The 8,725-nt window shown below is 37.3% G+C and overlaps 1 pseudogene; it reads left to right on the plus strand.

The window, feature by feature from the left end:
* The first annotated feature begins 878 nt into the window (after positions 1-878).
* Positions 879-1,360, plus strand: LOC101841775 (annotated as a pseudogene).
* The last annotated feature ends 7,365 nt before the right edge of the window (positions 1,361-8,725 follow it).

The following is an 8,725-nucleotide window of genomic DNA, read 5'->3' on the forward strand; positions in this document are numbered from 1 at the left end:
AACCTAAATGCCTGGTTAGCATATAATTTAGCAAAGAAACCACCAAGTCACTGTTGTCACGAATGCAGCCCTGATACTGATGTTGACTGGCATTTTTGTTTGCACTCAGAAGTCGAAGGAAAACAACACAGATGTGTGCTAGAACTTCACTCATTCATCAGTACAAGCCTGACGTCTTCATGGGACTTGATAACAGTTTTGAATACTGGAAGACTGTCTTCAATTCAGAGGCTATTTACAACGTAGCAGCCTCAGACATGACACAATTTTCTTAATATCACAAAATGGAGAGGTTTAATGAAAAAGAATGTCTTTCAATATTTAGAATGTATTTCAAAATGTACTTGTTAAACTCCAAAATAAGTCACGGCATTCCAATGCACAATTAACAAGTGTTGCAATCCTCAGTGAAAAATGTCCACATTCTATTTATTTCCCAGACTTCTTTATTTTGCACGAGGACCAAATATAACTTCTACCACACTATTAAGACCATGGTAGATGTATCTAATTATGTTAAACATCCAATTCTGTAATGAGTGTAGCTATTAATTTTCTTTTTATTTTAAATTTAGATTTAAATTAGAAACAAGGTTGCTTCACATGTCAATTCCAGGTCCCTCTCTATTTCCCTCCCCTCCTCCCATGCCCTCCCACCAACCCCCCCAATATCCCCTCATTTCCCCAGGGAGGGTGAGGCCCTCCATGGGGGTGTCCATAGTCTGTTGACACAAATTTTAAGTCTAATCCATGTTAACATTTTCCCATCTCTCCTTGAGTAGATGGTCAACAAAACAAAGAATCCAACCTGTGTAGGTGGCATTTTCCAACTTCTTTAGAATAAAAATCACATAGCCAGGTCGGTGAAGAACCCCAAGATGGCCGGGTGTAAATTTGCTCTAAAAACCATTGATTGGGTGTCTTTTGTGGAGATCATACCCCAAAACCAAAAGACAACAGAAAACACCCTAAAGTCTTAGAATGAGACCTCCCACACCAGGTTGGCTAATCTGCGTGAGAAACCACCAGCGAGTGACTGGGCTTATTACAAGGCCAATGTGGCCAAGGCTGGCTTGGTGGATGGTTCTGAAATGCCTTGAAGATTCCAGTGCCCGAGGATAAATGCACAGCTCTGGTGGACAATGAGGACAAGGAAGATGTGAAGAACTATGCTGAGCTCGTGTATGAATCCAAGGTCAGGATCCAGGAAAATGAGAAGCCCCTGGAGAAAATTAAGAACATCATCTCCTTTGATCAAATGACCATTGATGACTTGAATGACGTCTTCCCATCGAGAACCTGTGAAACAGGACAGGAGGGAGTACCCACCCTTCATTCCACACTCTGGACATTAAAATAAAATGTTTACATACTGAAAACAAAACAAAAAAACATAAAAGTATGCTTAACATGATGGTTAGGGCCCTGCCAATCAAACTATAAGATACCACTTCACGGCTATCACATGGTTTCTTTTAGGAAGAATGTATGTGCATGTGTGTGTGAGAGAGAAAAGCGTTTATTAAAAATGGAAAGAAACTGGAGACTTTATGCTTTGCAGATGGGAATGTAAATTAGTATCCCCATTGTGAAAACAGTACCATGGTCCATCAGAAAATTAAAAATGGATCCAGAAACTCCAGTTGTGGGTGTATATAATTTATGTATTTATATAAAAGAAATGAAGCAGGGAATAAAGTAGATACTTTTCCACCAAGTTGTTAACAGTAGTAGTATTCACATTAGTCAAAAGGTACAAGCAACCCTACCAAGCAAGAAATGTAATATATATACGTGGTGATATATATTCAACTTTAAAACAAATGAAAATTCTGACCCATGCCACTATATGGATAGCACTTGTAAACAATGTGTTCAGTGAATGAGCCAAACACAAAGGAAAATATTGCACATTCTATTTTATGAAGTATCCAGAGCAATCTCACTCCAAGGCAGAGAACAGAAGCGTGGTTGCCTAGTGCTGGGAGGAGGAGAGAACATGGTTCTCATTCAGAGTTTTCCTTTGGGAAGATAAAATTTTCTGGAGGCATATATGGGTGTGTTTAATGCTAGTGAACTGTACACCTAAAACAGTTAATGTATATAACCCTATTTTTACCACAACAAAAACTAAAAAGGTAAAAGACAAAGAGATGACCATGAATCCATCTCCACTCATGTAGAGGTTGAGTGAAGAACCTAGACTCTCACTCTTAACAAGACTATATAAGTGTTCAAGCATCCATGCCTGAATGTTGATGAACAAAGTAAAATAGGGAGCCGGGGCCATTATCCTTGTGGACTGACTCATCATTCAGAGAGAAAGAGGACATGAGACGGAGAGCATAGACTTCCTCACTGCTAGACAAAGACAAGATGAATACAGAGAAGGTATAGTCCACAATGTCCATTGTTGCCCAGCAAAGAAGGAAATCACACACACACACTTCAGTATCATTGCACACAATATGGAAAGTTGAGCTTCCATGCCTGCCCACCAGTAATGAATGCTATTAAAAGCAAAGTGAGGTGCCAAGGTTTACCCCTAATTGACAGCGATAAAATTGTATACCTCCCTTCCATTGCTGGAGAGGTGTTATAAAGTCAGTTAAAACATGTTAAGGCATGGTTGTTATATGTCCATGCTTCCGTTTAAAAACTTCACCCATTCTAACAGGACTCAGGAAGCTCTCAGACTAGACGAGAAGGGAAGAACGGAGGGAAGGGGAAAGTCAATGGATACAACAATGAACAGACTGGGATTCTTGGAGGTGGGGAAGGAATTACAGTAAATGTGATATTTTTGCATTTCTGATGCTCAAAATAACACTCTTGAAAAGAACTAAAGAAATAGAAAGTATCAGCATGGTAACTAACAAGTTTCAAGAAAGATCTGGAAGACACAAAACAAATATAGATGAAAATTTTCATACAAAATAATATATAATATCTAGTTCCTGAAAACTCACTGAAAATCAAAAGTGACAGAGATGAAGAAAATAATCTATCAAATAGAAGCTTGGGAGGGGGAAGAAATTATCCTAATTATAACAGAGAAAACAGAATAGAGCAAAACACAGAGAGCCCAGGCCTGCGGGACACAAGATTAGCGCTTATCTTTGCAGTTCTGAAAGGAAAGCAAGGGGGAAAGCTGGAAATGTACATAAAGAAATAAGCTGAAAAATCTCTTAAACTCTGGGAAAGACAAACTGACAGATTCAAGATGAGGAAACACACATGAACACAAAAAATAGACATGAGAGTCCACATCAAAATGCATCATAATTAAAAATCTTAAAATTAAGCCAGGAGGATTCTGCAGGACAGAGGATTCTGGTTCAGTGCCCAGTACCCAGATCAGGTAGTTCATAGCCGCACCTTTATAGGCACCTACACACATGTGGCACATAAACTCAGTCAGGCACATACCCATTCACATAAATAAAAAGCAAGTAAATAAATCGTTTTTTAACTTCCTAGGATAAATGATAAAGAAGGAGTATTTGAAAGTTCCATGAAGTAATGCCTCCCGTACTCAGGCAAAACAACTCAAAAAAGAACTAATTTTTTTTTCATCAAGAAACTACGGCAGAGTTGCAGAGAGGAAGTAATGAGAAAAGGGGATCAAGACCAGGCTGGAGAAACCTACAGAAACAACTTATGACAGGGAATTCAAGGACCCCAGACTAATAGCTTAGAAACCAGCATAAGACTGTTCCAGACTCCCTGAATGTGGATGTCAGTTTGGAGGTCTGGGCAATCTATGGGGCCTCTGGTAATGGATCAGTTTTTATTCCTAATACACGAATGAACTTTGGGAGCCCAATCCACATAGAGGGATACTCTCTCAGCCTAGACACACGGGGGAGGGTCTAGGCCTTGCTCCAAATGATATGACGGACTTTGAAGATCTCCCTGGCAAGCAGAAAAGGGATGAGGTAGGGGGGCAGGGGGGCAGGGGAGGAAGGAAGGGAGACAGCACTGGAATTTACATGTAAAAGAAGCTTGTTTCTAATTTAAATAAAAAATGCATACAAGAAAAGTTCCACAGAGCAAAGCATGAAAGAAAAGAAGAAAAGAAAAAGAAAGTATGGCAGCAAGAAGAAAGTGCCAAGAGCTGAAAGGAAATGAATATCAACCCAGAGTCCTATACCAGCAGACATGTCCTTGAGGAGCAATGAATTGAAGATCTGTTCAGGTGGAGGAAATTGTGTTTTGACATAAAACCACCTTTTAAACATGGCTTAACAACTTCTCTGACAATAAAGTGAGTTATCGAAGAAAGAATATTTAAAAATCAGGAAAAAAGGGCTCACTAAATAAGGGGCACATTGAACAAACGCTTTCAGATCTTTTCAAGTTGCATACCTTAGTATTAGTTATAACATGTCCCGATGAGGCTCTAAAAGCCTCCTGAGCTGATGCTTAAGGCAACTATAGGCTAAGAAGTTTAAAGGGGGGGACAAAAGTAGATTCTGTTTATTTACCCACTCAACTTGGCAAATCAACAACACTGGCTCTGTCTATTTCTTATTTTTTTGGAGGCTTCAGGTTTTGTTGGTTGGTCGATTGATTGGTTTTGATACAGGGACTCTCACTGGCTTGGAACTTACCAAATAGGCCATGCTGGATCAACAGAAAGCTCCAGAGTTCTGCCTTTGCCACTTCATCACTATTGGGATTATAAACATACACCATCATGTGGGCTTTTATTGTTCGTGTGGGTTCTGGGGAATCATCTCAGGCCCACACATTTGCAAGACAAGTGCTCTACATGCTGAGCTATTTCCCTAGCTCCATATATGATTATCAAACTGTACACATAAAATTATATTAAAAGCCAAAATTCTAAATTTACTCCCAACTACAAGTTATATCATTTGGAACACTTGTAAAGAAATACTTACAAAGGCAATGATGGACATATGTTGAATATAAAATAACATAAAGAGAGATATCATGCAAATATTAATCAAAGAAGAATCACTAACTCCTACATTAATTTGAAATAAGATATACTTCAAAGTCAACCACGTATAGAGAGGGTTACTATATAATGATCAAATTTTGCCAAGAAAGCATAGCAATCCGAGGAGGTATCAAAAGGTAGAGCTACAAAACATGTGACACAAAAGATAATAGACCAGACAGTACAGACAGAAGCAGTCACAGCTGAAGATGATAATGTTTAAACATTGATAGAACATTAGATTAAAAAAAACTACTGAAAATTTAGCCATCATCCAGTAGAATCTGATTGATACTTAAAAATCACCTTTTATCAGAACACATACTTTCCAAGGGTGTGTGTGTGTATGTGTGTGTGTGTGTGCATGTGCAGACGCACACATGCATGTAAAATTGTCACAGACATTTTAAATTTTTGTTTTTAAATCTATTTTAAATTAAAATGTAATTGAATCAATTCTTCCTTCCTCCTTCCTGCCTCTAGTCAGTTCTGTGCCTCCCTCTTTGCTTCTCAAAACCATGGCCCTTTTCTTCATTATTGTTATATATACTCATAAATACGTAAGTAAAACCTGATGAATCTGTTGAGTGTTGTTTACATGTGGATGGTTTTGGGAAACACCACTTTGAATTGGATAATCAATTAGGGGGTCTCATCCCTGGGAAAGACTAATTCCTCTCTCAGTAATCTTTGATATTCATATGTAGTTCTTTTAGGGATGGGGCCCTGTAAAATTTCCCCCTTAAGTGATAGCATGTCTACTAGTGTCATTTTTCAGATCCTGTTTAAGAGCCATGCAGTTAAGCTATCATCAGTGTAGCTTCCCTGTCATTTCTAGGAGCCAGAATCTCACAACAGATTCCTCGGTCTTAGTCTAGTTTTAAAATTTTTTAATTAGCCATGGCTCTGATATATAACCAAGCAATCTTACTTTTATTGTATATGTCCAAAAACATTAAAAACAGATACAAAAACAAAAATGATGAGATAAACAATTAAATCCATAGCACTCAATGAAAGTGCAGCACTAAAAGTCTCCCAACACAGAATAGCTCAAGACCAGATGAATTCACTGACCATTTCCTCAACCTTTTAAAGAAGGTAACACCCATGCTCCTTAAACTGCTCTATAAAAGATAGCAGGTCTTATCAATATGACTTCTTAAACAAGACCTGAACAGTAACACCAGTTGACATGGCAACGTGGATGGGGGTGAGGGAAATCACATAGGTCTCGAATCTAGATGACGAGCTAGAAGCAATTAACAACTGCTGAGAACGCATTCATTTTCCCTGGAGATGAGCTCCCTAAATGGTTACAGACAGCCATGAATTTGAGACGAAGCAGTGAACAGTGTGGGGACATGGGAGAAATCAGAGAGAGATGATATAATTATATTTTAGGGAACGCTACTGAAGTCATTATAAGAAATCAGCATTACTGGGATATTAAAATTAGATAAGGACACAGCAAAGAAGGAAACTTATAGACTAATTTCTCTAATGAATGCAAAATATTGTTCGTATTACTAAGATATAAAACTTATCAATAAAATTCTTACAAGTTGAATTCATAGACACATCAAGAAGATCACACACCATAACCAAGCTTGTTTCATTCCAGGGATGCAAAATCAACATATGCAAAACAAAAAGTATAATTTAACCTATGAAGAGATTTAAGGACAAAAATTACATGATCACTTCAATTGCTGCAGAAAAGTTCTTTTACAATGCTCAAGTTTTTTATGAAAAAATCCCCCCCCATAGAAACTAGGAATGGAAGGAACGAACCTCAATATAGTATCTATAACAAACCCATGGGCATTATGCTAAATAGAGGAAAATCTGAGAGCATTCCCCCCAACACCTAGGAGAGGACCCGGGAACTCAGTTTCTCCACTCATATTAAATATAATTCTCAACAATGTTTTATTACCTATAGCAAAAAATTAAAGAGAAAGTGGGATTCAAATAATAAAAGAAGTCAAATTCTCCAATTCTGCAAGTGACTTTAAAGAAACTCAGGTTAAAGTCACAAAAAAATGTTTTAAACAAAATCATAGAAGAAAATTTCACCAATCTAAAGAAGGGGGTGCCTATCATGGTTCAAGAAGCATACAGAATACCAAATAGGTTAGTCAGGAAGAGAAAGTATATTTGGCACATAAAAATCAAAACACTAAATTACAGAACATAGAATATTAAAAACTACAAGGGGAAAAGATCAAGTAACAAATAAAGACAGAACTATTAGAATAAAACTAGACTTCTTAATGGAAACTCTAAAAGTCAGAAGGGCCTGGTCAGATATACTACAGAGTTTAAAGGACACACACACACACCAAAGGAAGAAGAGGAAGAGCTAGTTCCTTTTTAAAAAATGGTATTAACAAACCATTATCCAAATTAACTAAAAGCCAGAGAGACAATATCCAAATTAATAAAACTAGAAATGAAAGGAGAGACATAAGAACCAGGGAAATACAAAGAATAGTAGTGTGTACTTTAAAAACCTATACTCCACCAAATTGGAAAATCTAAAAGAAACAGATTATTTTCTTAATTCATAACACTTGCCAAAGTTAAATAAAGGTCAAGTAAGCAATTTAAACAGACCTATAATCCCAGATGAAATAGAAGCAGAAATTAAAAGGTTCTTAGCCAAAAAAAAAAAGAGCCTGGGGCCACATGACGATTTTGGTGAAAAATTCTAATAGGCTCTCAAAGAAGAGTTAATGCTGATACTCCTCAAATTATTCCACAAGAGAGTAACAAAAGCAACACTGCACAATTTTTTTATTAAGCCACTGTTACCAATACCAAATGACTCAAAAATCTAACAAAGAAAGAGAACTACCAACCAATTTCACTTATGAACATAGATGCAAAAATTCTCAATAAAAATACTCACAAACCAAACCCAAGAACACATCAAAAAGATCAAGCAGTCTTCATGCCAGAGATGCAGGGATGGTTCAGTATATGTAAATTGATAAATGTAGTCCACCATATTAACAGAGATACAAAAACCACATGATCATAGAATTAGATGCAGAAAAGGCCTTTAATAAAATCCAGCACCTCTTCATTATAAAAGTTCTAGAGAGATTAGTGCTACAAGGGACACACCTAAGTGTCATAAAGCAGAAGGGTTTCATGGGACCCACCCCCTACTGCTGAACTGTTGACTTCTGACAGACTCTGGGTGAGGGAGGAGCCATTATCGTCAGTCACTTACCCACCTGGTGATCCTACCAGGCTCCCGTGGATAGTTCCTAACCCACAGTCACTTGGATGGCCAGGCTAAACTCAATGGATCACCAAAGCACACTTCTTGATTATAGAAGAGATTGGTTGAAATGAAAGGAAGTTGACATGGGTAGAAGGGAGATAAGAAAGGGTGGGAGGAATAATCATAATGCACTCTATAGGAATGAAATTTTCAAAGAACAAAATTGCTTTTAAAAAGGAATTTTACTGTCACTCGATAATGTTTAACAACCAGTATCAGATGCCAACATCTAGGCAAGATCCTCTAACATAGTCACTGAAGACTCTGAACATTTTTAAATATGGTACTTTAAAACTCAGGTATATACATTGTTTTTTATATATAACTGTGCTGCACAATCCATAGACTACAATAAATTATGTAAACAAAGTTTATATGTACTGAGAACCAAAAACATTTATGTAGGCTACTTCATTGTGGTGTCTGCTTTAGTTCTATGATCTAGGATTGTGTACCATATC

This window comes from Mesocricetus auratus, unplaced genomic scaffold, assembly GCF_017639785.1.
Source record: "Mesocricetus auratus isolate SY011 unplaced genomic scaffold, BCM_Maur_2.0 Super-Scaffold_100026, whole genome shotgun sequence".
NCBI lineage: Eukaryota > Metazoa > Chordata > Mammalia > Rodentia > Cricetidae > Mesocricetus > Mesocricetus auratus.